At 49.1% G+C, this 27,021-nt stretch overlaps 28 non-coding genes across 28 annotated transcripts; all 28 read right to left on the bottom strand.

The window, feature by feature from the left end:
* Nucleotides 1–26: 26 nt before the first annotated feature.
* TRNAS-UGA (transfer RNA serine (anticodon UGA)) lies at nt 27–108 on the bottom strand. The gene has a single exon. It is a non-coding gene; the product is annotated as a tRNA-Ser (tRNA).
* A 2,090-nt stretch (nt 109–2,198) lies between these two features.
* TRNAS-UGA (transfer RNA serine (anticodon UGA)) lies at nt 2,199–2,280 on the bottom strand. Its single transcript has one exon. It is a non-coding gene; the product is annotated as a tRNA-Ser (tRNA).
* Nucleotides 2,281–3,290: 1,010 nt separating this feature from the next.
* On the bottom strand, nt 3,291–3,372 carry TRNAS-UGA (transfer RNA serine (anticodon UGA)). The gene has a single exon. It is a non-coding gene; the product is annotated as a tRNA-Ser (tRNA).
* An 847-nt stretch (nt 3,373–4,219) lies between these two features.
* TRNAS-UGA (transfer RNA serine (anticodon UGA)) lies at nt 4,220–4,301 on the bottom strand. The gene has a single exon. It is a non-coding gene; the product is annotated as a tRNA-Ser (tRNA).
* Nucleotides 4,302–4,528: 227 nt separating this feature from the next.
* Nucleotides 4,529–4,610, bottom strand: TRNAS-UGA (transfer RNA serine (anticodon UGA)). The gene has a single exon. It is a non-coding gene; the product is annotated as a tRNA-Ser (tRNA).
* Nucleotides 4,611–4,837: 227 nt separating this feature from the next.
* Nucleotides 4,838–4,919, bottom strand: TRNAS-UGA (transfer RNA serine (anticodon UGA)). The gene has a single exon. It is a non-coding gene; the product is annotated as a tRNA-Ser (tRNA).
* A 229-nt stretch (nt 4,920–5,148) lies between these two features.
* Nucleotides 5,149–5,230, bottom strand: TRNAS-CGA (transfer RNA serine (anticodon CGA)). The gene has a single exon. It is a non-coding gene; the product is annotated as a tRNA-Ser (tRNA).
* Nucleotides 5,231–5,303: 73 nt separating this feature from the next.
* Nucleotides 5,304–5,385, bottom strand: TRNAS-UGA (transfer RNA serine (anticodon UGA)). Its single transcript has one exon. It is a non-coding gene; the product is annotated as a tRNA-Ser (tRNA).
* Nucleotides 5,386–6,082: 697 nt separating this feature from the next.
* On the bottom strand, nt 6,083–6,164 carry TRNAL-UAA (transfer RNA leucine (anticodon UAA)). The gene has a single exon. It is a non-coding gene; the product is annotated as a tRNA-Leu (tRNA).
* A 75-nt stretch (nt 6,165–6,239) lies between these two features.
* Nucleotides 6,240–6,321, bottom strand: TRNAS-UGA (transfer RNA serine (anticodon UGA)). Its single transcript has one exon. It is a non-coding gene; the product is annotated as a tRNA-Ser (tRNA).
* Nucleotides 6,322–6,707: 386 nt separating this feature from the next.
* On the bottom strand, nt 6,708–6,789 carry TRNAS-UGA (transfer RNA serine (anticodon UGA)). The gene has a single exon. It is a non-coding gene; the product is annotated as a tRNA-Ser (tRNA).
* Nucleotides 6,790–12,506: 5,717 nt separating this feature from the next.
* TRNAS-UGA (transfer RNA serine (anticodon UGA)) lies at nt 12,507–12,588 on the bottom strand. The gene has a single exon. It is a non-coding gene; the product is annotated as a tRNA-Ser (tRNA).
* Nucleotides 12,589–13,597: 1,009 nt separating this feature from the next.
* On the bottom strand, nt 13,598–13,679 carry TRNAS-UGA (transfer RNA serine (anticodon UGA)). The gene has a single exon. It is a non-coding gene; the product is annotated as a tRNA-Ser (tRNA).
* Nucleotides 13,680–13,907: 228 nt separating this feature from the next.
* On the bottom strand, nt 13,908–13,989 carry TRNAS-UGA (transfer RNA serine (anticodon UGA)). Its single transcript has one exon. It is a non-coding gene; the product is annotated as a tRNA-Ser (tRNA).
* Nucleotides 13,990–17,478: 3,489 nt separating this feature from the next.
* TRNAS-UGA (transfer RNA serine (anticodon UGA)) lies at nt 17,479–17,560 on the bottom strand. The gene has a single exon. It is a non-coding gene; the product is annotated as a tRNA-Ser (tRNA).
* A 227-nt stretch (nt 17,561–17,787) lies between these two features.
* Nucleotides 17,788–17,869, bottom strand: TRNAS-UGA (transfer RNA serine (anticodon UGA)). Its single transcript has one exon. It is a non-coding gene; the product is annotated as a tRNA-Ser (tRNA).
* A 227-nt stretch (nt 17,870–18,096) lies between these two features.
* TRNAS-UGA (transfer RNA serine (anticodon UGA)) lies at nt 18,097–18,178 on the bottom strand. The gene has a single exon. It is a non-coding gene; the product is annotated as a tRNA-Ser (tRNA).
* A 228-nt stretch (nt 18,179–18,406) lies between these two features.
* TRNAS-CGA (transfer RNA serine (anticodon CGA)) lies at nt 18,407–18,488 on the bottom strand. The gene has a single exon. It is a non-coding gene; the product is annotated as a tRNA-Ser (tRNA).
* An 852-nt stretch (nt 18,489–19,340) lies between these two features.
* Nucleotides 19,341–19,422, bottom strand: TRNAL-UAA (transfer RNA leucine (anticodon UAA)). The gene has a single exon. It is a non-coding gene; the product is annotated as a tRNA-Leu (tRNA).
* A 1,315-nt stretch (nt 19,423–20,737) lies between these two features.
* TRNAS-UGA (transfer RNA serine (anticodon UGA)) lies at nt 20,738–20,819 on the bottom strand. Its single transcript has one exon. It is a non-coding gene; the product is annotated as a tRNA-Ser (tRNA).
* A 74-nt stretch (nt 20,820–20,893) lies between these two features.
* TRNAS-CGA (transfer RNA serine (anticodon CGA)) lies at nt 20,894–20,975 on the bottom strand. Its single transcript has one exon. It is a non-coding gene; the product is annotated as a tRNA-Ser (tRNA).
* A 528-nt stretch (nt 20,976–21,503) lies between these two features.
* Nucleotides 21,504–21,585, bottom strand: TRNAS-UGA (transfer RNA serine (anticodon UGA)). Its single transcript has one exon. It is a non-coding gene; the product is annotated as a tRNA-Ser (tRNA).
* Nucleotides 21,586–23,210: 1,625 nt separating this feature from the next.
* TRNAS-CGA (transfer RNA serine (anticodon CGA)) lies at nt 23,211–23,292 on the bottom strand. Its single transcript has one exon. It is a non-coding gene; the product is annotated as a tRNA-Ser (tRNA).
* Nucleotides 23,293–23,833: 541 nt separating this feature from the next.
* On the bottom strand, nt 23,834–23,915 carry TRNAS-UGA (transfer RNA serine (anticodon UGA)). The gene has a single exon. It is a non-coding gene; the product is annotated as a tRNA-Ser (tRNA).
* Nucleotides 23,916–24,920: 1,005 nt separating this feature from the next.
* TRNAS-UGA (transfer RNA serine (anticodon UGA)) lies at nt 24,921–25,002 on the bottom strand. The gene has a single exon. It is a non-coding gene; the product is annotated as a tRNA-Ser (tRNA).
* A 231-nt stretch (nt 25,003–25,233) lies between these two features.
* On the bottom strand, nt 25,234–25,315 carry TRNAS-UGA (transfer RNA serine (anticodon UGA)). Its single transcript has one exon. It is a non-coding gene; the product is annotated as a tRNA-Ser (tRNA).
* A 690-nt stretch (nt 25,316–26,005) lies between these two features.
* Nucleotides 26,006–26,087, bottom strand: TRNAS-UGA (transfer RNA serine (anticodon UGA)). The gene has a single exon. It is a non-coding gene; the product is annotated as a tRNA-Ser (tRNA).
* Nucleotides 26,088–26,934: 847 nt separating this feature from the next.
* Nucleotides 26,935–27,016, bottom strand: TRNAS-UGA (transfer RNA serine (anticodon UGA)). Its single transcript has one exon. It is a non-coding gene; the product is annotated as a tRNA-Ser (tRNA).
* Between the last annotated feature and the right edge of the window lie 5 nt (nt 27,017–27,021).

Genomic DNA, 27,021 nt, shown 5'->3' with positions numbered 1-27,021 from the left:
GTCGAGAAGAGAAAAAAACGAGGAAACGCAGTCGGCAGGGTTCGAACCTGCGCGGGAAGAACCCAAAAGTTTTCAAGACCATCGCCTTAACCACTCGGCCGCGACTGCGGCGACGGCGTAAACTCCTATTTCACTTTTAACATAGTCGACTCTGTCGAGAAGAGAAAAACAAAACGAGGAAACACAGTTGGCAGGGTTTGAACCATCGCGGGAAGAACCCAACGGTTTTCAAGACCATCGCCTTAACCACTCGGCAAAGACTGCGCCGAAGGTGTCATCTGCGATTTCATTCTGAATAAAGTTGTTTATGTCGAGAAGTGAAAACAAAACGAGGAAACACAGTCTACCGGGTTCGAACCTGCGTGCGAAGAACCCAATGGTTTTCAAGACCATCGCGTTAACCACTCGGCCACGACTGCGTCGATGGCGTCAACTCCTATTGCACTCTTAACATAGTCGAATATGTCAAGAAGAGATAAACAAAACGAGGAAACGCAGTCGGCAGGGTTCGAACCATCGCGGGAAGAACCCAATGGTTTTCAAGACCGTCGCCTTAACCACTCGGTCATGACTGCGGCGACGCCGTCTCCTGCGATTTCACTCTGAACAAAACGTTCATGTCGAGAAGAGAAAAACAAAACGAGGAAACGCCGTCGACAGGGTTCAAACATGTGCGGAAAGATCTCAATGGTTTTCAAGACCAACGTCTTAACCACTCGGCCAAGACAACGGGGACGGCGTCCACTTCCATTTCACTCTTAACGTAGCTGTTTTATGTCGAGAAGAGAAAAAAACGAGAAAACGCAGTCGGCAGGGTTCGAACCTACGTGGAAAGAACCCAATGGTTTTCAAGATCATCGCGTTAACCACTCGGTCACGACTGCGGCGACGGCGTATCCTGCGATTTCACTCTGAACAAAGTCGTTTACGTCGAGAAGAGAAAAACGAAACGAGGAAACGCAGTCGGCAGGGTTCGATCCTGAGCGGGAAGAACCAATTGTTTTCAAGAGCATCGCCTTAACCACTCCGCCACGACGGCGGCAGCGGCTTCATTGGGTATTTCACTCGGAACATAGTCGTTTATGTCGAGAAGAGAAAAACAAAAAGAGGAAACGCAGTCGACAGGTTTCGAACATTGCGCGAAAAGATCCCATTGGTTTTCAAGACCATCGTCTTAACCACTCGGCCACGACAACGGCGGCGGCGTCAACTCCTATTTCACTCCTAACGTAGCCGTTTTATGTCCAGAAGAGAAAAAAAAACGAGGAAACGCAGTCGGCAGAGTTCGAACCTCCGTGGAAAGAACCCAATGGTTTTCAAGACCATCGTATTAACCACGCGGCCACGACTGCGGCGACGGCGTCAACTTCTATTTCACTTTTAAAATAGTCGACTATGTCGAGAAGAGGAAAAACTAAACGAGGAAACGAAGTCGACAGGCTTCGAACATGCGCGGAAAGATCTCATTGGTTTTCAAGACCATCCTCTTAACCACTCGGCAATGACTGCAGAGACGGCGTCAACTCCTATTTCAATCTTAACATAGTCGACTATGTCGAGAAGAGAAATACCAAACGAGGAAACGCAGTCGGCAGGGTTCGAACCATTGCGGGAAGCACATAATGGTTTTCAAGACTACGTATTAATCACTCAGTCATGACTGCGGCGACGGCATCAACTCCTATTTCACTTTTCACATAGTCGACTATGTCCAGAAGAGGAAAAACAAAACGAGGAAACGCAGTGGGCACGGTTCCATCCTGCACGGGAAGAACCCAATGGTTTTCAAGACCATCGCCTTAACCAGTCGGCCACGACAACGACGATGGCGTTAACTCCTATTTCACTTTTATAATAGCCGTTTAAGTCGAGAAGAGAAAAAAACTAGGAAACGCAGTCGACAGGGTTCGAACATGCGCGGCAAGAACCCAACGGTTTTCATGACCATCGCCTTAACCACTCGATCACGACTACAGCGACGGCGTCTCCTGCGATTTCACTCTGAACAAAGTCATTTATGTCAAAAAGTGAAAAAAAACGAGGAAACGCAGTCGGCAGGGTTCGATCCTGAGCGGGAAGAACCCAAGGATTTTCAAGACCATCGCTTTACCCACTCCGTTCCACTGTGGCGAGGGCAACATCTGCTATTTAACTCTGAACATAGTCGTTTATGTCGAGAAGAGAAAAAAACGAGGAAACGCAGTCGGCAGGGTTCGAACCTGCGCGGGAAGAACCCAATGGTTTTCAAGAACATCACCTTGACCACTCGGCCACGACTGCAGCGCGAGGGTCATCTGCTATTTCACTCTGAACATAGCCGTTTATATCGAGAAGAGAAAAACGAAACGATGATTCGCAGTCGGCAGGGTTCGAACCTCCGTGAAAAGAACCCAATGATTTTCAAGACCCTCGTATTAACCACTCGGCCATGACTGCGGCGATGGCGTCAACTCCTATTTCAACTTTAACATAGTCGACTATGTCGAGAAGAGGAAAAACAAAACGAGAAAACGCAGTGGGCACGGTTCGATCCTGCGCGAGAAGAACCCAATGGTTTTCAAGACCATCACCTTAACCACTCGGCCACGACTGCTGCGACGGTGTCATCTGCAATTTCGCTCTGAACATAGCCGTTTATATTGAGAAGAGACAAACGAAACTAGGAAACGCAGTCGGCAGGGTTCGATACTGCGCGGGAAGAACCCAATGGTTTTCAAGACCAACGTCTTAACCACTCGGCCACGACAACGGCGGCGTTGTCAACTCCTATTTCACTCTTAACGTAGCCGTTTTATGTCAAAAAGAGAAAAAAACGAGGAAACGCCGTCGGCAGGGTTTGAACCTGCGCGGGAAGAACCCAATGGTTTTCAAGGCCATCGTATTAACCACTCGGTAATGACTGCGGCGACGGCATCAACTCCTATTTCACTTTTAACATAGTCGACTATGTCGAGAAGAGGAAAAACAAAACGAGGAAACGCAGTCGACAGGCTTCGAACATGCGCGGAAAGATCCCATTGGTTTTCAAGACCATCGTCTTATCCACTCGGCCACGACCGCGGCGATGGCATCTACTCCAAATTCACTCTTAACATAGTCGACTATGTCGAGAAGAGAAAAACAAAACGAGGAAACACAGTCGGCAGGGTTTGAACCATCGCGGGAAGAACCCAACGGTTTTCAAGACCATCGCCTTAATCACTCGGCAATGACTGCAGAGACGGCGTCAACTCCTATTTCACTCTTAACATAGTCGACTATGTCGAGAAGAGAAAAACAAAACGAGGAAACGCAGTCGGCACGGTTCGATCCTGCGCGGGAAGAACCCAATTGTTTTCAAGACCATCGCCTTAACCACTCGGCCACGACTGCGGCGACTGCGTCAACTCCTATTTCACTTTTAACATAGTCGACTAGGTCGAGAAGAGGAAAAACAAAACGAGGAAACGCAGTCGACAGGCTTCGAACATGCGCGGAAAGATCCCATTGGTTTTCAAGACCATCGTCTTAACCACTCGGCCACGACTGCGGCGATGGCATCAACTCCAATTTCACTCTTAACATAGTAGACTATTTCGAGAAGAGAAAAAAAACGAGGAAACGCCGTCGGCAGGGTTTGAACCATCGCGGGAAGAACCCAACGGTTTTCAAGGCCATCGCCTTAACCACTCGGCAATGACTGCAGAGACGGCGTCAACTCCTATTTCACTCTTAACATAGTCGACTATGTCGAGAAGAGAAAAACAAAACGAGGAAACGCAGTCGGTACGGTTCGATCCTGCGCGGGAAGAACCCAATGGTTTGCAAGACCATCGCCTTAACCACTCGGACACGACTGCGCCGAAGGTGTCATCTGCGATTTCATTCTGAACAAAGTCGTTTATGTCAAAAAGTGAAAAAAACGAGGAAACGCAGTCGGCAGGGTTCGAACCTGCGCGGGAAGAACCCAATCGTTTTCAGGACCATCGCGGTAACCACTCGGCCAAGACTGCGTCGACGGTGTCAACTCCTATTGCACTCTTAACATAGTCGACTATGTCGAGAAGAGAAAAACCAAACGAAGAAACGCTGTCGGCAGGGTTTGAACCATCGCGGGAAGAACCCAAGGGTTTTCAAGACCATCGCCTTAACCACTCGGTCATGACTGCGGCGACGCCGTCTCCCGCGATTTCACTCTGAACAAAACGTTCATGACGAGAAGAGAAAAAAAACGAGGAAACGCAGTCGGCAGGGTTCGATCCTGCGCAGGAAGAACCCAATGGTTTTCAAGACCATCGCCTTAACCACTCGGACGCGACTGCGCCGCAGGTGTCATCTGCGATTTCATTCTGAATAAAGTCGTTTATGTCGAGAAGCGAAAACGAACCGAGGAAACACAGTCTGCCGGGTTCAAACCTGCGTGCGAAGAACCCAATGGTTTTCAGGACCATCGCGTTAACCACTCGGTCATGACTGCGGCGACGGCGTCAACTCCTATTTCAGTCTTTTGCATAGCCATTTATGTCGAGAAGCGAAAAAAACGAGGAAACGCAGTCGGCAGGGTTTGAACCTGCACGGTAAGAGCCCTGTGGTTTTCAAGACCATCGCCTTAACCACTCGGCCATGACTGCGGCGACGGCGTCAACTCCTATTTCACTTTTAACATAGCCGACTATGTCGAGAAGAGGAAAACAAAACGAGGAAACGAAGTCGGCATGGTTCGATCCTGCGCGGGAAGAACACAATGGTTTTCGAGACCATCGCCTTAACCACTCGGCCACGACAACTGCGATGACGTTAACTCCTATTTCACTCTTATAATAGCCGTTTAAGTCGAGAAGAGAAGAAAACGAGGAAACGCAGTCGACAGGGTTCGAACCTGCGCGGGAAGAACCCAACGGTTTTCAAGACCATCGCCTTAACCACTCGATCACGACTGCAGCGACGGCGTCTCCTGCGATTTCACTCTGAACAAAGTCGTTTATGTCTAAAAGTGAAAAAAAAATGAGGAAAGGCAGTCGGCAGGGTTCGATCCTGAATGGGAAGAACCCAATGGTTTTCAAGACCACCGCTTTACCCACTCCGCCCCGACTGCGGCGAGGGCATCATCTGCTATTTCTCTCTTAACATAGTCGACTATGTCGAGAAGAGAAAAACAAAACGAGGAAACACAGTTGGCAGGGTTTGAACCTGCGCGGGAAGCACCCAATGGTTTTCGAGACCATCGCCTTAACCACTCGACTACGACTGCACCGACAATGTCATCTGCTATTTCACTCTGAACATAGCCGTTTATATCGAGAAGATAAAACAAAACGAGGAAACGCAGCCGACAGGATTCGAACCTGCGCGGGAAGAACCCAATGGTTTTCAAGACCATCGCCATAACCTTTCAGCCACGACTGCGGCGATGGCATCAACTCCTATTTCAATCTTAACATAGTCGACTCTGTCAAGAAGAGCAAAACAAAACGAGTAAACACAGTCGGCAGGGTTTGAACCTGCGCGGAAAGCACCCAATGGTTTTCGAGACCTTCACCTTAACCAATCGGCCACGACTGCAGCGACGGGGTCATCTGCTATTTCACTCTGAACATAGCCGTGTATATCGAGAAGAGAAAAACGAAACCAGGAAACGCAGTAGGCAGGGTTCGATCCTGCGCGGGAAGAACGCAATGGTTTTCAAGACAATCACCTTAACCACTCGGCCACGACTGTGGCGACGTTGTTATCTGCTATTTTACTCTGAACATAGTCCTTTATGTCGAGAAGAGAAAAACAAAACGAGAAAACGCAGTCGACAGGCTTCGAACATGCGCGGAAAGATCCCATTGGTTTTCAAGACCATCGTCTTAACCACTCGGCCACGACTGCGGCGATGGCATCAACTCCAATTTCACTCTTACATTGTCGACTATGTCGAGAAGATTAAAACAAAACGAGGAAACACAGTCGGCAGGGTTTGAACCATCGCGGGAAGAACCCAACGGTTTTCAAGACCATCGCCTTAACCACTCGGCAGTGACTGCAGAGACGGCGTCAACTCCTATTTCACTCTTACCATAGTCGACTATGTCGAGAAGAGAAAAACAAAACGAGGAAACGCAGTCGGTACGGTTCGATCCTGCGCGGGAAGAACCCAATGGTTTTTAAGACCATCGCCTTAACCACTCGGCCACGACTGCGGTGACTGTGTCAACTCCTATTTCACTTTTAACATAGTCGACTAGGTCGAGAAGAGGAAAAACAAAACGAGGAAACGCAGTCGGCAGGGTTCGAACCTGCGCGGGAAGAACCCAATGGTTTTCAAGACCATCGTATTAACCACGCGGCCACGACTGCGGCGACGGCGTCAACTTCTATTTCACTTTTAAAATAGTCGACTATGTCGAGAAGAGGAAAAACAAAACGAGGAAACGCAGTCGACAGGCTTCGAACATGCGCGGAAAGATCCCATTGGTTTTCAAGACCATCGTCGTAACCACTCGGCCATGACTGCGGCGATGGCATCAACTCCAATTTCACTCTTAACATAGTGGACTATGTCGAGAAGAGAAAAACAAAAGGAGGAAACACAGTCGGCAGGGTTTGAACCATCGCGGGAAGAACCCAACGGTTCTTAAGACCATCGTCTTAACCACTCGGCAATGACTGCAGAGACGGCGTCAACTCCTATTTCAATCTTAACATAGTCGACTATGTCGAGAAGAGAAAAAAAAACGAGGAAACGCAGTCGGCAGGGTTCGATCCTGCGCGGGAAGAACCCAATGGTTTTCAAGACCTTCGCCTTAACCACTCGGACACGACTGCGCCGAAGGTGTCATCTGCGATTTCATTCTGAATAAAGTCGTTTATGTCGAGAAGTGAAAACGAAACGAGAAAACATTGTCTGCCGGGTTCGAACCTGCATGCGAAGAACCCAATGGTTTTCAAGACCATCGCTTTAACCACTCGGCCACGACTGCTTTTTTTTTTTTTTATTTATTGCCTGGCATGGACATTGTACAGGGCAATCATTGCACACACATATATTACAATACAAAGAAAAAGAAAAAGAAAAAAAAAACAAGCATTGCCATCAGTCCCATTTGTACTGATGTTGTCCTCTTAAAAATACTTAAGGTTTGCCAGGGGTTCAACCCTTGACAACCATTCTGGCTCGATATCCTCTATTTTGCTACACTCAATGAATGCAGACATGCTTTGCCTGAAATAAATTACTGCTGGTTTTGCGTCCGGGTCGAAATGGTATCCGGCCATTCGTGCACGCCATATACAGTGGAGACCGGTCAACATCACTACATCGAATGGGACCCCATCATCATTTGTTACTGCGAGGTACCTTATTCCGTGTGGGTCTAGTGGAAAATCCTTCTTTATTGTCCTCTGTAATATGTCCCAAAAATGTACCCCTTCCCAACAATGCAAAAAAACATGGTCTATTGTTTCTGGTTTCTTACATATCAAGCAGTGTGACCCCCATAGTGTAAAAAAACCCCGTTCCTCTGTGAAAGTCTTTACTGATAGTGTTCCTGTGTGTAACTTGAAGAAAAAAGTTTTCACCCCTGTAGGTACCTGCATGTTTCTCACCCGCTTCAGTACGTTTTGTCCCGGTCTTCCACTGTATATGGCCCTGTACAATGGTACTGGCAAAACCATAGCACATACATCTCTGTACAATTCTTTTCTTCTAACACTTGCTAGATAATCTATCGAAAAGCGTACAGATAAAAAACGTACACTGTCTACCACTTCCTTGAGATACCCACGCAACGTCACGGGCCGGCTATCCGTAGTAACAACAAAATCTGGTAAGGCACTGCCTAACCTGAGCTGGCATACCGTACGTAAAAACGGATCCCTGACGTCACGGAAAAACAAAAATCTATTTACTACTTGTCTCACAAATAGGTGCGCCAAACCAAGACCTCCGTCCTTCACGCGCCTGAACAAGTTGGTCCGTCTGCACCTTTCCCATTTCGAGCCCCATATAAAAACTGCGAACACTCTGTGCAGCCTTTGCACGTTGATCCTTGAACAATGTAACACCTGCATCACATACCACAGTTTAGCGATAAAAAACATGTTGCACACAGTAGCCCTAGCGAAAACAGACAGGTTCATGCCTTTCCACCTGTCTGCTTTTTCCTTCGTCTCTTTTGTTTGACGCGACCAATACTCCTCGCTGCCGTTATAACATTCCAGGGGAACACCGAGGTACCTTGTCGGTGTTTCCGTCCAGTGCACATTCGCAAAAAGGTCCGGCTTTGAAGGCCACCTTCCGTGCCAAAGCCCAAGAGATTTCGCCCAGTTTACGCGGCTTCCTGTGACGCTACAAAAATGTTTCACAACACTTATCGTTTCCTCTACACTTTCTTTGTTCGTACAACACACCGCAATGTCGTCTGCATATGCCAGCAGCTTAACTTCCACTGCCGCCAAGCTGAAGCCACGAATTTTTTCATTTTCATTTATCGCTAAGCACATCGCTTCGATGTAAATACAAAACAAAAGTGGACTGAGGGGGCAGCCCTGACGCACAGAACGCATTACGTGAATGGGGGCCCCCAAAGACTTGTTAACAATTAAACGTGTTGTGCAGTTCTGGTACGCCAAGGCCACTCCCTCCTTGATGATGGAACCGACATTAATATGATCTAAGATGACAAACAAAATATCATGCGCAACACAATCAAAAGCTTTCTCCAGGTCTATCTGGAGCACAGCAACGCCAAGTGAATCTTCGTCACAACACTCTAGCACACACCGCATCTTGTGAATGTTTGAGCTAATGGTTCTGCCTTTGATTCCACAAGTTTGGTGCTCTCCAACAATTTCTTTAATGACACCTTGAAGTCGCGCTGCCAGAACCTTCATAAAAATCTTGTAGTCGACATTGGTCAGCGATATGGGCCTATACGATGTCACCAGTTTAAGTTTTTCCCCTTCGTCCGTTTTAGGAATTAATATCGTATGCGCTTTGCTGAAGGAGGGCGGCAGAGTTTTCCGTTCGTACGCCTCATTGAACAGCTCAGCTAACCCCGGGGACAGTTCTATTCTAAACGTCTTATACCATGCTGCGGTTAGGCCATCGGGTCCCGGTGACTTTCCGGGGTTCAGATGACCAATCGCGCGTTCCACTTCACCTTCCGTTATTCTGCCTTCTAAAAGCTTTTTTGTGTCGTCACTAAGCCGCGGCAAGCGCTTGAGAAACTCTTCTTTAAAACCATGTACATTCGCTTTTCGAATTGCAAAAGTGACTGATAATACGCAACAAAGGCCCGTTCGATGCTTTCCTTGTCGCTCGCGAGAGTCCCGTTGCAATAGACCTTATCGATGTGGTTTCGGCGTCCTTGCGCTTTTTCGAGACCAAGCGCCCTTTTTGTGGGCGTCTCACCCGCGGCAAGATCATTTGCGCGCGCGCGAACCCAGGCGCCTCGATAACGCTCTCTGTCATGCAGTTCTAATTTTTCCTTGACACTGCGCACCTCGTCTTTGCAAGTCCCAGGCTCCCGACTTTCTAGGGCTATCAGCTGCTGCAGTGTTTTCTTAAGACTTCTTTCTTTTATTTGCGCTTCGAATTTTAGCGTGCTCGATCTGTCAAGCGCTTTCATTTTCACCTTCTGCTTTAAACACTCCCATTTCTCTGCTACTGTTTCCGTTTTTTCCATAAGCACTTCATTAATGGTCTCGTGCACTGCTTCTAAAAATGGTTCATCTTTTAGTAACAATGCGTTCAGTTTCCATAAATCCCAGTTGAAAACCTTACGCTGTTTCTTCATGCCTATGCGACACACAACCAAACAGTGATCTGAAAACGACACTGGCTCAACCGAAAAATCGTGACACATAGGCAATACATCTAGGGATAGGTATATGCGGTCTAAACGTGCATGGCTATTGCCATGAAATCGCGTGTAGATCACTTCGCGATTTGCTGCCACACATTCATACACGTCTTCCAAGTCATTTTCGGTTATTAATTTGCCTAGCACGTCACTGCTTTTGTCACGAACGCCAGTGCTATTGACTCTATCGCGAGCCCTTAAAACACAGTTAAAATCACCTAACAAAACCACCCTCTTATTACACTTTGTCCACTGAAACAGGTTAGAAAAAAACTGAGCACGCTCTTCTACACTATTCGGTGCGTATACGCATATAACTCTGAATTCAGTGGCACCATAAACAAAGTCACAATAAACAATTCTGCCCGACTGACATGAAAAAACACTTTGCACAAGAAGGCTTTGCAATTTTTTTACAAAAAGAACACAACCCGCGGACGTTCCTATCGAGTGGCTTACGACCGCGTAATATCGGTCAGTGAAACGGCGCACCATGCTCCCGGTCTCCTCCTCTCCGTCTACCTTAGTTTCCTGGACGGCTAGGACGTCTATGTCTTGGTCTGTGAGCAACCGATAGAGCTGACTTTGCCTACGCCTAGCCGCCAACCCTCTGACGTTAAGCGTAGCTATACTGAATGGCGGAGTTAATTCCATAGTGACTTGTTCGCTAAAGGAGTAGGCCCGGAGCATGGCGCTTACCCTTCACGACCAGCCCTCGGCTAGCCGCCTCCAGGACCATCCTGCTTCCCAGCGCTGTTTTCTTTTGCCTTGTCCTCCAGTCTCCGGTCGGTAGGGACTTTCGGCTTAGGTTTGAGACTACGCCGCCTCCCTTGCGGCGCCTTCGCAGGCGGCTCCTGGCTGCTGGTGGACGACGCCCCGTCCTGCTCTACCGAGTCGTCGAGTGGACGCTTTAGCGTGGCGCTGGTCACGCACATCTCGTCGTCGCTGTCCGCCGCCGTCTCTCCCTGACCCTCCGTTGTATCAGCTGTCCCCACTGGAACCACGTCCGTCTCGACCCGCTCAGGCTCGGCCGCTGACGGGGCGCTGGCCGGTGTAGTCGAAAGCTGGCGAGTCTCCGGAAACTTGGGTGTGTCTGCCTGCGCCGCCCCTCCAGTAGTCACAGGGACCACTGGGCTTCCGACCCCTTTGGCGGCGTCCTCTGCCTCGGCCGCGTCCATGACGTGATCAGCCATCGCCTCGTTCTTCGCTGGCCCCATTGCACTGGCGTACGTTCGAACGCAATCCGCCTCGACGTGTCCGAAGCGTTTGCACCGCGAGCAACGGGGAACCTTGCACTCTCGGCGGACGTGCCCTTTGCCTTGGCAGCGCAAGCATTGCATCGGCCGACCAGGCACAACCAGCAAGGCCAGCTCTCCATCGATCCTGATCTGGTGCGGAAGGTCTTCGACCCTGACGCCGCTTTTCAGCTTCAGGAGAGCTGTTCTCGTGGTCGAACACTTGTCGGCCATGCCCGGGACACGCCACCGCTCACGGCTCACCTCCACGACCTTGCCGAAAACCGACAGCGCCGTCCGTACTTCTTCGTCGCTCACCCCGTGAAGCAGCCAGTGAATTCGTAGCCGCACCTGCTGGTCCTGTGGGTCGACGACGACGCAGCGCCGCCCCTTCACCTGCAGCTCCTTCAAGGCGAGCAGGCGTTTTGTGGGAGCGGCATCATTGAATGTCACCGCCCACAAGTGGTTAACCTGGTATGCACCGAGGCTTACCACATCCGGCAGCAGGCCCGTTGGCGTCAATGCGTCCCTGAAATCTTCGACCTTGTATGGCCTCGCTCGTACATCACCGTGTAAAAACACGGTGTTGATAACAAGTCGTCCTTTTGGCATTTGCGGCAAAATAAACTGGTATTCGCTATCTCCGTTCCTGTTTCCGCGGCTAAGATTGGCCGCTGTCGCCGCTCCGCTGGAGCTCATGATCCTGCGATCCGTTCAGCACGACTGCCGGAAGCAGAATGTCTCGGCCACGACTGCTTCGACGCTGTCAACTCATATTCCACTCTTAACATATTCGACTATGTCGAGAAGAGAAATACCAAACGAGGAAACGCAGTCGGCAGGGTTCGAACCATTGCGGGAACAACATAATGGTTTTCAAGACTACGTATTAATCACTCAGTCATGAATGCGGCGACGGCGTCAACTCCTATTTCACTTTTCACATAGTCGACTATGTCCAGAAGAGGAAAAACAAAACGAGGAAACGCAGTGGGCACGGTTCCATCCTGCACGGGAAGAACCCAATGGTTTTCAAGACCATCGCCTTAACCAGTCGGCCACGACAACGACGATGGCGTTAACTCCTATTTCACTTTTATAATAGCCGTTTAAGTCGAGAAGAGAAAAAAACTAGGAAACGCAGTCGACAGGGTTCGAACATGCGCTGCAAGAACCCAACGGTTTTCATGACCATCGCCTTAACCACTCGATCACGACTACAGCGATGGCGTCTCCTGCGATTTCACTCTGAACAAAGTCATTTATGTCAAAAAGTGAAAAAAACGAGGAAACGCAGTCGGCAGGGTTCGATCCTGAGCGGGAAGAAGCCAAGGGTTTTCAAGACCATCGCTTTACCCACTCCGTTCCACTGTGGCGAGGGCATCATCTGCTATTTAACTCTGAACATAGTCGTTTATGTCGAGAAGAGAAAAAAACGAGGAAACGCAGTCGGTAGGGTTCCAACCTGCGCGGGAAGAACCCAATGGTTTTCAAGACCATCACCTTAACCACTCGGCCACGACTGCAGCGCGAGGGTCATCTGCTATTTCACTCTGAACATAGCCGTTTATATCGAGAAGAGAAAAACGAAACGATGATTCGCAGTCGGCAGGGTTCGAACCTCCGTGAAAAGAACCCAATGATTTTCAAGACCCTCGTATTAACCACTCGGCCATGACTGCGGCGATGGCGTCAACTCCTATTTCAACTTTAACATAGTCGACTATGTCGAGAAGAGGAAAAACAAAACGAGAAAACGCAGTGGGCACGGTTCGATCCTGCGCGAGAAGAACCCAATGGTTTTCAAGACCATCACCTTAACCACTCGGCCACGACTGCTGCGACGGTGTCATCTGCAATTTCGCTCTGAACATAGCCGTTTATATCGAGAAGAGACAAACGAAACTAGGAAACGCAGTCGGCAGGGTTCGATACTGCGCGGGAAGAACCCAATGGTTTTCAAGACCAACGTCTTAACCACTCGGCCACGACAACGGCGGCGGTGTCAACTCCTATTTCACTCTTAACGTCGCCGTTTTATGTCAAAAAGAGAAAAAAACGAGGAAACGCCGTCGGCAGGGTTTGAACCTGCGCGGGAAGAACCCAATGGTTTTCAAGGCCATCGTATTAACCACTCGGTAATGACTGCGGCGACGGCATCAACTCCTATTTCACTTTTACATAGTCGACTAGGTCGAGAAGAGGAAAAACAAAACGAGGAAACGCAGTCGACAGGCTTCGAACATGCGCGGAAAGATCCCATTGGTTTTCAAGACCATCGTCTTAACCACTCGGCCACGACTGCGGCGATGGCATCAACTCCAAATTCACTCTTAACATAGTCGACTATGTCGAGAAGAGAAAAACAAAACGAGGAAACACAGTCGGCAGGGTTTGAACCATCGCGGGAAGAACCCAACGGTTTTCAAGACCATCGCCTTAACCACTCGGCAATGACTGCAGAGACGGCGTCAACTCCTATTTCACTCTTAACATAGTCGACTATGTCGAGAAGAGAAAAACAAAACGAGGAAACGCAGTCGGCACGGTTCGATCCTGCGCGGGAAGAACCCAATTGTTTTCAAGACCATCGCCTTAACCACTCGGCCACGACTGCGGCGACTGCGTCAACTCCTATTTCACTTTTAACATAGTCGACTAGGTCGAGAAGAGGAAAAACAAAACGAGGAAACGCAGTCGACAGGCTTCGAACATGCGCGGAAAGATCCCATTGGTTTTCAAGACCATCGTCTTAACCACTCGATCACGACTACAGCGACGGCGTCTCCTGCGATTTCACTCTGAACAAAGTCATTTATGTCGAGAAGAGAAAAAAACGAGGAAACGCAGTCGGCAGGGTTCGAACCTGCGCGGGAAGAACCCAAAAGTTTTCAAGACCATCGCCTTAACCACTCGGCCGCGACTGCGGCGACGGCGTAAACTCCTATTTCACTTTTAACATAGTCGACTCTGTCGAGAAGAGAAAAACAAAACGAGGAAACACAGTTGGCAGGGTTTGAACCATCGCGGGAAGAACCCAACGGTTTTCAAGACCATCGCCTTAACCACTCGGCAAAGACTGCGCCGAAGGTGTCATCTGCGATTTCATTCTGAATAAAGTTGTTTATGTCGAGAAGTGAAAACAAAACGAGGAAACACAGTCTACCGGGTTCGAACCTGCGTGCGAAGAACCCAATGGTTTTCAAGACCATCGCGTTAACCACTCGGCCACGACTGCGTCGATGGCGTCAACTCCTATTGCACTCTTAACATAGTCGAATATGTCAAGAAGAGATAAACAAAACGAGGAAACGCAGTCGGCAGGGTTCGAACCATCGCGGGAAGAACCCAATGGTTTTCAAGACCGTCGCCTTAACCACTCGGTCATGACTGCGGCGACGCCGTCTCCTGCGATTTCACTCTGAACAAAACGTTCATGTCGAGAAGAGAAAAACAAAACGAGGAAACGCCGTCGACAGGGTTCAAACATGTGCGGAAAGATCCCAATGGTTTTCAAGACCAACGTCTTAACCACTCGGCCAAGACAACGGGGACGGCGTCCACTTCCATTTCACTCTTAACGTAGCTGTTTTATGTCGAGAAGAGAAAAAAACGAGAAAACGCAGTCGGCAGGGTTCGAACCTACGTGGAAAGAACCCAATGGTTTTCAAGATCATCGCGTTAACCACTCGGTCACGACTGCGGCGACGGCGTATCCTGCGATTTCACTCTGAACAAAGTCGTTTACGTCGAGAAGAGAAAAACGAAACGAGGAAACGCAGTCGGCAGGGTTCGATCCTGAGCGGGAAGAACCAATTGTTTTCAAGAGCATCGCCTTAACCACTCCGCCACGACGGCGGCAGCGGCTTCATTGGGTATTTCACTCGGAACATAGTCGTTTATGTCGAGAAGAGAAAAACAAAAAGAGGAAACGCAGTCGACAGGTTTCGAACATTGCGCGAAAAGATCCCATTGGTTTTCAAGACCATCGTCTTAACCACTCGGCCACGACAACGGCGGCGGCGTCAACTCCTATTTCACTCCTAACGTAGCCGTTTTATGTCCAGAAGAGAAAAAAAAACGAGGAAACGCAGTCGGCAGAGTTCGAACCTCCGTGGAAAGAACCCAATGGTTTTCAAGACCATCGTATTAACCACGCGGCCACGACTGCGGCGACGGCGTCAACTTCTATTTCACTTTTAAAATAGTCGACTATGTCGAGAAGAGGAAAAACTAAACGAGGAAACGCAGTCGACAGGCTTCGAACATGCGCGGAAAGATCCCATTGGTTTTCAAGACCATCGTCGTAACCACTCGGCCACGACTGCGGCGATGGCATCAACTCCAATTTCACTCTTATCATAGTGGACTAGGTCGAGAAGAGAAAAACAAAAGGAGGAAACACAGTCGGCAGGGTTTGAACCATCGCGGGAAGAACCCAACGGTTCTTAAGACCATCGTCTTAACCACTCGGCAATGACTGCAGAGACGGCGTCAACTCCTATTTCAATCTTAACATAGTCGACTATGTCGAGAAGAGAAATACCAAACGAGGAAACGCATTCGGCAGGGTTCGAACCATTGCGGGAAGAACATAATGGTTTTCAAGACTACGTATTAATCACTCAGTCATGACTGCGGCGACGGCATCAACTCCTATTTCACTTTTCACATAGTCGACTATGTCCAGAAGAGGAAAAACAAAACGAGGAAACGCAGTGGGCACGGTTCCATCCTGCACGGGAAGAACCCAATGGTTTTCAAGACCATCGCCTTAACCAGTCGGCCACGACAACGACGATGGCGTTAACTCCTATTTCACTTTTATAATAGCCGTTTAAGTCGAGAAGAGAAAAAAACTAGGAAACGCAGTCGACAGGGTTCGAACATGCGCGGCAAGAACCCAACGGTTTTCATGACCATCGCCTTAACCACTCGATCACGACTACAGCGACGGCGTCTCCTGCGATTTCACTCTGAACAAAGTCATTTATGTCAAAAAGTGAAAAAAAAACGAGGAAACGCAGTCGGCAGGGTTCGATCCTGAGCGGGAAGAACCCAAGGATTTTCAAGACCATCGCTTTACCCACTCCGTTCCACTGTGGCGAGGGCATCATCTGCTATTTAACTCTGAACATAGTCGTTTATGTCGAGAAGAGAAAAAAACGAGGAAACGCAGTCGGCAGGGTTCGAACCTGCGCGGGAAGAACCCAATGGTTTTCAAGACCATCGTATTAACCACTCGGTAATGACTGCGGCGACGGCATCAACTCCTATTTCACTTTTAACATAGTCGACTATGTCGAGAAGAGGAAAAACAAAACGAGGAAACGCAGTCGACAGGCTTCGAACATGCGCGGAAAGATCCCATTGGTTTTCAAGACCATCGTCTTATCCACTCGGCCACGACCGCGGCGATGGCATCAACTCCAAATTCACTCTTAACATAGTCGACTATGTCGAGAAGAGAAAAACAAAACGAGGAAACACAGTCGGCAGGGTTTGAACCATCGCGGGAAGAACCCAACGGTTTTCAAGACCATCGCCTTAATCACTCGGCAATGACTGCAGAGACGGCGTCAACTCCTATTTCACTCTTAACATAGTCGACTATGTCGAGAAGAGAAAAACAAAACGAGGAAACGCAGTCGACAGGCTTCGAACATGCGCGGAAAGATCCCATTGGTTTTCAAGACCATCGTCTTAACCACTCGGCCACGACTGCGGCGATGGCATCAACTCCAATTTCACTCTTAACATAGTAGACTATTTCGAGAAGAGAAAAAAAACGAGGAAACGCCGTCGGCAGGGTTTGAACCATCGCGGGAAGAACCCAACGGTTTTCAAGACCATCGCCTTAACCACTCGGCAATGACTGCAGAGACGGCGTCAACTCCTATTTCACTCTTAACATAGTCGACTATGTCGAGAAGAGAAAAACAAAACGAGGAAACGCAGTCGGTACGGTTCGATCCTGCGCGGGAAGAACCCAATGGTTTGCAAGACCATCGCCTTAACCACTCGGACACGACTGCGCCGAAGGTGTCATCTGCGATTTCATTCTGAACAAAGTCGTTTATGTCAAAAAGTGAAAAAAACGAGGAAACGCAGTCGGCAGGGTTCGAACCTGCGCGGGAAGAACCCAATCGTTTTCAGGACCATCGCGGTAACCACTCGGCCAAGACTGCGTCGACGGTGTCAACTCCTATTGCACTCTTAACATAGTCGACTATGTCGAGAAGAGAAAAACCAAACGAAGAAACGCTGTCGGCAGGGTTTGAACCATCGCGGGAAGAACCCAATGGTTTTCAAGACCATCGCCTTAACCACTCGGTCATGACTGCGGCGACGCCGTCTCCCGCGATTTCACTCTGAACAAAACGTTCATGACGAGAAGAGAAAAAAAAACGAGGAAACGCAGTCGGCAGGGTTCGATCCTGCGCAGGAAGAACCCAATGGTTTTCAAGACCATCGCCTTAACCACTCGGACGCGACTGCGCCGAAGGTTTCATCTGCGATTTCATTCTGAATAAAGTCGTTTATGTCGAGAAGCGAAAACGAACCGAGGAAACACAGTCTGCCGGGTTCAAACCTGCGTGCGAAGAACCCAATGGTTTTCAGGACCATCGCGTTAACCACTCGGTCATGACTGCGGCGACGGCGTCAACTCCTATTTCAGTCTTTTGCATAGCCATTTATGTCGAGAAGCGAAAAAAACGAGGAAACGCAGTCGGCAGGGTTTGAACCTGCACGGTAAGAGCCCTGTGGTTTTCAAGACCATCGCCTTAACCACTCGGCCATGACTGCGGCGACGGCGTCAACTCCTATTTCACTTTTAACATAGCCGACTATGTCGAGAAGAGGAAAACAAAACGAGGAAACGAAGTCGGCATGGTTCGATCCTGCGCGGGAAGAACACAATGGTTTTCGAGACCATCGCCTTAACCACTCGGCCACGACAACTGCGATGACGTTAACTCCTATTTCACTCTTATAATAGCCGTTTAAGTCGAGAAGAGAAGAAAACGAGGAAACGCAGTCGACAGGGTTCGAACCTGCGCGGGAAGAACCCAACGGTTTTCAAGACCATCGCCTTAACCACTCGATCACGACTGCAGCGACGGCGTCTCCTGCGATTTCACTCTGAACAAAGTCGTTTATGTCTAAAAGTGAAAAAAAACGAGGAAAGGCAGTCGGCAGGGTTCGATCCTGAATGGGAAGAACCCAATGGTTTTCAAGACCACCGCTTTACCCACTCCGCCCCGACTGCGGCGAGGGCATCATCTGCTATTTCTCTCTTAACATAGTCGACTATGTCGAGAAGAGAAAAACAAAACGAGGAAACACAGTTGGCAGGGTTTGAACCTGCGCGGGAAGCACCCAATGGTTTTCGAGACCATCGCCTTAACCACTCGACTACGACTGCACCGACAATGTCATCTGCTATTTCACTCTGAACATAGCCGTTTATATCGAGAAGATAAAACAAAACGAGGAAACGCTGCCGACAGGATTCGAACCTGCGCGGGAAGAACCCAATGGTTTTCAAGACCATCGCCATAACCTTTCAGCCACGACTGCGGCGATGGCATCAACTCCTATTTCAATCTTAACATAGTCGACTCTGTCAAGAAGAGCAAAACAAAACGAGTAAACACAGTCGGCAGGGTTTGAACCTGCGCGGAAAGCACCCAATGGTTTTCCAGACCTTCACCTTAACCAATCGGCCACGACTGCAGCGACGGGGTCATCTGCTATTTCACTCTGAACATAGCCGTGTATATCGAGAAGAGAAAAACGAAACCAGGAAACGCAGTAGGCAGGGTTCGATCCTGCGCGGAAAGAACGCAATGGTTTTCAAGACAATCACCTTAACCACTCGGCCACGACTGTGGCGACGTTGTTATCTGCTATTTTACTCTGAACATAGTCCTTTATGTCGAGAAGAGAAAAACAAAACGAGAAAACGCAGTCGACAGGCTTCGAACATGCTCGGAAAGATCCCATTGGTTTTCAAGACCATCGTCTTAACCACTCGGCCACGACTGCGGCGATGGCATCAACTGCAATTTCACTCTTACATTGTCGACTATGTCGAGAAGATTAAAACAAAACGAGGAAACACAGTCGGCAGGGTTTGAACCATCGCGGGAAGAACCCAACGGTTTTCAAGACCATCGCCTTAACCACTCGGCAATGACTGCAGAGACGGCGTCAACTCCTATTTCACTCTTAACATAGTCGACTATGTCGAGAAGAGAAAAACAAAACGAGGAAACGCAGTCGGTACGGTTCGATCCTGCGCGGGAAGAACCCAATGGTTTTTAAGACCATCGCCTTAACCACTCGGCCACGACTGCGGCGACTGTGTCAACTCCTATTTCACTTTTAACATAGTCGACTAGGTCGAGAAGAGGAAAAACAAAACGAGGAAACGCAGTCGACAGGCTTCGAACATGCGCGGAAAGATCCCATTGGTTTTCAAGACCATCGTCTTAACCACTCGGCCACGACTGCGGCGATGGCATCAACTTCAATTTCACTCTTAACATAGTCGACTATTTCGAGAAGAGAAAAACAAAACGAGGAAACACAGTCGGCAGGGTTTGAACCATCGCGGGAAGAACCCAACGGCTTTCAAGACCATCGCCTTAACCACTCGGCAATGACTGCAGAGACGACGTCAACTCCTATTTCACTCTTAACATAGTCGACTATGTTGAAAGAGAAAAACAAAACGAGGAAACGCAGTCGGTACGGCTCAATCCTGCGCGGGAAGAACCCAATGGATTTCAAGACCATCGCCTTAACCACTCGGACACGACTGCGCCGAAGGTGTCATCTGCGAGCTCATTCTGAATAAAGTCGTTCATGTCGAGAAGCGAAAACGAACCGAGGAAACACAGTCTGCCGGGTTCGAACCTGCGTGCGAAGAACCCAGTGGTTTTCAGGACCATCGCGTTAACCACTCGGTCACGACTGCGTCGACGGTGTCAACTCCTATTGCACTCTTAACATAGTTGACTATGTCGAGAAGAGAAAAACCAAACGAAGAAACGCAGTCGGCAGGGTTTGAACCATCGCGGGAAGAACCCAATGGTTTTCAAGACCATCGCCTTAATCACTCGGTCATGACTGCGGCGACGCCGTCTCCTGCGATTTCACTCTGAACAAAACGTTCATGTCGAGAAGAGAAAACAAAACGAGGAAACGCCGTCTACAGGGTTCGAACATGCGCGGAAAGATCCCAATGGTTTTCAAGACCAACGTCTTAACCACTCGGCCACGACGACGGCGGCGGTGTCAACTCCTATTTCACTCTTAACGTAGCCGTTTTATGTCGGGAAGAGAAAAAAAACGAGGAAACGCCGTCGGCAGGGTTTGAACCTGCGCGGGAAGAACCCAATGGTTTTCAAGACCATCGTATTAACCACTCGGTCATGACTGCGGCGACGGCGTCAACTCCTATTTCAGTGTTTTGCATAGCCGTTTATGTCGAGAAGCGAAAAAAATGAAGAAACGCAGTCGGCAGGGTTTGAACCTGCACGGTAAGAGCCCTGTGGTTTTCGAGACAATCGCCTTAACCACTCGACCACGACTGCACCGACAACGTCATCTTCTATTTCACTCTGAACATAGCCGTTTATATCGAGAAGATAAAACAAAACGAGGAAACGCAGCCGACAGGATTCGAACCTGCGCGGGAAGAACCCAATGGTTTTCAAGACCATCGCCATAACCTTTCAGCCACGACTGCGGCGATGGCCTCAACTCCTACTTCAATCTTAACATAGTCGACTCTGTCAAGAAGAGCAAAACAAAACGAGTAAACACAGTCGGCAGGGTTTGAACCTGCGCGGAAAGCACCCAATGGTTTTCGAGACCTTCACCTTAACCACTCGGCCACGACTGCAGCGACGGGGTCATCTGCTATTTCACTCTGAACATAGCCGTTTATATCGACAAGAGAAAAACGAAACCAGGAAACGCAGTAGGCAGGGTTCGATCCTGCGCGGGAAGAACGCAATGGTTTTCAAGACAATCACCTTAACCACTCGGCCACGACTGCGGCGACGTCGTTATCTGCTATTTTACTCTGAACATAGTCGTTTATGTAGAGAAGAGAAAACGCAGTCGACAGGCTTCGAACATGCGCGGAAAGATCCCATTGGTTTTCAAGACCATCGTCTTAACCACTCGGCCACGACTGCGGCGATGGCATCAACTCCAATTTCACTCTTAACATAGTCAACTATGTCGAGAAGAGAAAAACAAAACGAGGAAACACAGTCGTCAGGGTTTGAACCATCGCGGGAAGAATTCAACGGTTTTCAAGACCATCGCCTTAACCACTCGGCAATGACTGCAGAGACGGCGTCAACTCCTATTTCACTCTTAACATAGTCGACTATGTCGAGAAGAGAAAAACAAAACGAGGAAACGCAGTCGGTACGGTTCGATCCTGCGCGGGAAGAACCCAATGGTTCTCAAGACCATCGCCTTAACCACTCGGCCACGACTGCGGCGACTTTGTCAACTCCTATTTCACTTTTAACATAGTCGACTAGGTCGAGAAGAGGAAAAACAAAACGAGGAAACGCAGTCGACAGGCTTCGAACATGCGCGGAAAGATCCCATTGGTTTTCAAGACCATCGTCTTAACCACTCGGCCACGACTGCGGCGATGGCAACAACTCCAATTTCACTCTTAACATAGTCGACTATTTCGAGAAGAGAAAAACAAAACGAGGAAACACAGTCGGCAGGGTTTGAACCATCGCGGGAAGAACCCAACGGTTTTCAAGACCATCGCCTTAACCACTCGGCAGTGACTGCAGAGACGGCGTCATCTCCTATTTCACTCTTAACATAGTCGACTATGTCGAGAAGAGAAAAACAAAACGAGGAAACGCAGTCGGTACGGTTCGATCCTGCGCGGGAAGAACCCAATGGTTTTCAAGACCATCGCCTTAACCACTCGGACACGACTGCGCCGAAGGTGTATTCTGCGATTTCAATCTGAATAAAGTCGTTTATGTCGAGAAGTGAAAACGAAACGAGGAAACACAGTCTGCCGGGTTCGAACCTGCGTGCGAAGAACCCAATGGTTTTCAAGACCATCGCGTTAACCACACGGCAGTGACTGCGTCGACGGTGTCAACTCCTATTGCACTCTTAACATAGTCGACTATGTCGAGAGGAGAAAAACCAAACGAGGAAACGCAGTCGGCAAGGTTTGAACCATCGTGGGAAGAACCCAATGGTTTTCAAGACCATCGCCTTAATCACTCGGTCATGACTGCGGCGACGCCGTCTCCTGCGATTTCACTCTGAACAAAACGTTCATGTCTAGAAGAGAAAAACAAAACGAGGAAACGCCGTCGACAGGGTTCGAACATGCGTGGAAAGATCCCAATGGTTTTCAAGACCAACGTCTCAACCACTCGGCCACGACGACGGCGGCGGTGTCAACTCCTATTTCACTCTTAACGTAGCCGTTTTATGTCGAGAAGAGAAAAAAACGAGGAAACGCCGTCGGCAGGGTTCGAACCATCGCGGGAAGAACCCAACGGTTTTCAAGACCATCGCCTAATCCACTCGGTCATGACTGCGGCGACGGCGTCAACTCCTATTTCACTCTTTTACATAGCCGTTTATGTCGAGAAGCGAAAAAACGAGGAAACGCAGTCGGCAGGGTTTAAACCTGCACGGTAAGAGCCCTGTGGTTTTCAAGACCATCGCCTTAACCACTCGGCCACGACAACGGCGATGGCGTTAACTCCTATTTCACTCTTATAATAGCCGTTTAAGTCGAGAAGAGAAAAAAAACGAGGAAACGCAGTCGACAGGGTTCGAACCTCCGCGGGAAGAACCCAACGGTTTTCAAGACCATCGCCTTAACCACTCGATCACGACTGCAGCGACGGCGTCTCCTGCGATTTCACTCTGAACAAAGTCGTTTATGTCAAAAAGTGAAAAAAAAACGAGGAAACGCAGTCGGCAGGGTTCGATCCTGAGCGGGAAGAACCCAATGGTTTTCAAGACCACCGCTTTACCCACTCCGCCCCGACTGCGGCGAGGGCATCATCTGCTATTTCACTCTTAAAATAGTCGACTTTGTCGAGAAGAGAAAAACATAACGGGGAAACACAGTTGGCAGGGTTTGAACCTGCGCGGGAAGCACCCAATGGTTTTCGAGATCATCGCCTTAACCACTCGACCACGACTGCACCGACAATGTCATCTGCTATTTCACTCTTAACATAGCCGTTTATATCGAGAAGATAAAACAAAACGAGGAAACGCAGTCGGCAGGGTTCGATCCTGAGCGGGAAGAACCCAATGGTTTTCAAGACCACCGCTTTACCCACTCCGCCCCGACTGCGGCGAGGGCATCATCTGCTATTTCAATCTTAACATAGTCGACTCTGTCAAGAAGAGCAAAACAAAACGAGTAAACAAAGTCGGCAGGGTTTGAACCTGCGCGGAAAGCACCCAATGGTTTTCGAGACCTTCACCTTAACCACTCGGCCACGACTGCAGCGACGGCGTCATCTGCTATTTCACTCTGAACATAGCCGTTTATATCGAGAAGAGAAAAACGAAACCAGGAAACGCAGTAGGCAGGGTTTTATCCTGCGCGGGAAGAACGCAATGGTTTTCAAGACAATCACCTTAACCACTCGGCCACGACTGCGGCGACGTTGTTATCTGCTATTTTACTCTGAACATAGTCGTTTATGTCGAGAAGAGAAAAACAAAACGAGAAAACGCAGTCGGCAGGGTTCGCACCTGCGCGGGAAGAACCCAATGGTTTTCAAGACCATCGCCTTAACCACTCGGCCACGACTGCGGCGACGGCGTCAACTCCTGTTTCACTTTTAACATAGTCGACTATGTCGGGAAGAGGAAAAACAAAACGAGGAAACGCAGTGGGCATGGTTCGATCCTGCGCGGGAAGAACCCAATGGTTTTCAAGACCATCGCCTTAACCACATGGCCAAGACAACGGCGACGGCGACAACTCCCATTTTACTCTTAACGTAGCTGTTTTATGTCGAGAAGAGAAAAAAACGAGAAAACGCAGTCGGCAAGGTTCGAACCTGCGTGGAAAGAACCCAATGGTTTTCGAGACCTTCGCCTTAACCTCTCGGTCACGACTACAGCGACGGCGTCTCCAGCGATTTCACTATGAACAAAGTCGATTATGTCGAGAAATGAAAAAAAAAAACGAGGAAACGCAGTCAGCAGGGTTTCATCCTGAGCGGGTAGAACCCAATGGTTTTCAAGACCATCGCTTTACCCACTCCGCCCCGACTGCGGCGAGGTTATCATCTGCTATTTCACTCTGAACATAGTCGTTTATGTCGAGAATAGAAAAACAGAACGAGAAACCCAGTCGACAGGATTCAAACCTGCGCGGGAAGAACCCAATGGTTTTCAAGACCATCGGCTTAACCACTCGGCCATGACTTCGGCGATGGCGTCAACTCCTCTTTCACTCTTAACATAGTCGATTATGGCGAGAATAGAAAAACAGAATGAGAAACCCAGTCGACAGGATTCAAACCTGCGCGGGAAGAACGCAATGGTTTTCAAGACCATCGGCTTAACCACTCGGCCACGACTGCGGCGATGGCGTCAACTCCTCTTTCACTCCTAACATAGTCGATTATGTTGAGAAGAGAAAAACGAAACGAAGAAACGCAGTCGACAGGCTGGAAATATGCGCGGGAAGAACCCACTAGTTTTCAAGACTATCGCCTTAACCACTCCGCCACGACTGCGGCGCCGTTGTCATCTGCTATATGACTCTGAACACAGTCGTTTATGTCGAGAAGAGAAAAAAACGAGGAAACGCAGTCGGCAGGGTTCGAACCTGCGCGGGAAGAACCCAATGGTTTTCAAGACCATCGCCTTAACCACTCGGCCACGACTGCTGCGACGGTGTCATCTGCAATTTCACTCTGAACATAGCCATTGATATCGAGAAGAGAAAAACGAAACCAGGAAACGCAGTAGGCAGGGTTCGATCCTGGCGCGGGAAGAACCCAATGGTTTTCAAGGCAATCACTTTAACCACTCGGCCACGACTGCGGCGACGTTGTCATCTGCTATTTTACTCTGAACACAGTCGTTTATGTCGAGAAGAGAAAAACAAAACGAGAAAACGCAGTCGGCTGGGTTCGAACCTGCGTGGAATGAACCCAATAGTTTTCAAGACTATCGCCTTAACCACTCAGCCATGACTGCGGGGATGGCGTCAACTCCTCTTTCACTCTTAACATAGTCGGCTATGTCGAGATGAGAAACACGAAACCAGGAAATGCAGTCGGCGGGGTTCGATCCTGTGCGGGAAGAACCCAAAGGTTTTCAAGACAATCACCTTAACCACTCAGCCACGACTGCGGCGCCGTTGTCATCTGCTATATCACTCTGAACACAGTCGTTTATGTCGAGAAGAGAAAAAAACGAGGAAACGCAGTCGGCAGGGTTCGATCCTGCGCGGGAAGAACCCAAAGGTTTTCAAGACCATCGCCTTAATCACTCGGTCACGACTACAGCGACGGCGTCTCCTGCGATTTCACTCTGAACAAAGTCGATTATGTCGAGAAATGAAAAAAACGAGGAATCGCAGTCGGCAGGGTTCGATCCTGAGCGGGAAGAACCCAATGGTTTTCAAGACCATCGCTTTACCCACTCCGCCCCGACTGCGGCGAGGGCATCGACTGCTATTTCACTCTGAACACAGCCGTTTATGTCGATAAGAGAAAAAAAACAAGGAAACACATTCGGCAGGGTTCGATCTTGAGCGGGAAGAACCCAATGGTTTTCAAGACCATCGCTTTACCCACTCCGCCCCGACTGCGGCGAGGTTATAATCTGCTACTTCACTCTGAACATAGTCGTTTATGCCGAGAAGAGAGATACAAAACGAGAAAACGCAGTCCGCAGGGTTCGAACCTGCGCGGGAAGAACCCAATGGTTTTCAAGACCATCACCTTAACCGCTCGGCCACGACTGCAGCGACGGTGTCATCTGCTATTTCACTGTGATCATAGCCGTTTATACCGAGAAGATAAAACAAAACGAGGAAACGCAGTCGGCAGGGTTCGATCCTTAGCGGGAAGAACCCAATGGTTTTCAAGACCATCGCTTTACCCACTCCGCCCCGACTGCGGCGAGGGCATCATCTCCTAATTCACTCTGAACATAGCCGTTTATGTCGAGAATAGAAAAACAGAACGAGAAACCCAGTCGACAGGATTCAAACCTGCGCAGGAAGAACCCAATGGTTTTCAAGACCATCAGCTTAACCACTCGGCCACGACTGCGGCGATGGCGTCAACTCCTCTTTCACTCTTAACATAGTCGATTATGTCCAGAAAAGAAAAACAGAACGAGAAACCCAGTCGACAGGATTCAAACCTGCGCGGGGAGAATTCAATGGTTTTCAAGACCTTCGGCTTAACCACTGGGCCACGAATGCGGCGATGGTGTTAACTCCTCATTCACTCTTAACATAGTCGATTATGTCGAGAAGAAAAAAACGAAACGAAGAAACGCAGTCGACAGGCTTCGAACATGCGCGGGAAGAACCCAATAGTTTTCAAGACTATCGCCTTAACCACTCCGCCACAACTGCGGTGATAGCGTCAGCTCCTCTTTCACTCTTAACATTGTCGACTATGTCGAGAAGAGAAAAACGAAACTAGGAAACGCAGTCGGCGGGGTTCGACCCTGCGCGGGAAGAACCCAAAGGTTTTCGAGACAATCACCTTAACCACTCAGCCACGACTGCGGCGCCTTTGTCATCTGCTATATAACTCTGAACATAGTCGTTTATGTCGAGAAGAGAAAAAAACGAGGAACGCAGTCGGCAGCGTTCGAACCTGCGCGGAAAGAACCCAATGGTTTTCAAGACCATCGCCTTAACCACTCGGCCACGACTGCGGGGA

Source organism: Rhipicephalus microplus, chromosome X (assembly GCF_043290135.1).
Source record: "Rhipicephalus microplus isolate Deutch F79 chromosome X, USDA_Rmic, whole genome shotgun sequence".
NCBI classification, from domain to species: domain Eukaryota; kingdom Metazoa; phylum Arthropoda; class Arachnida; order Ixodida; family Ixodidae; genus Rhipicephalus; species Rhipicephalus microplus.
The sequence above is the reverse complement of the archived record's forward strand: the minus strand, read 5'-3'. Positions and strand labels throughout refer to the sequence as shown.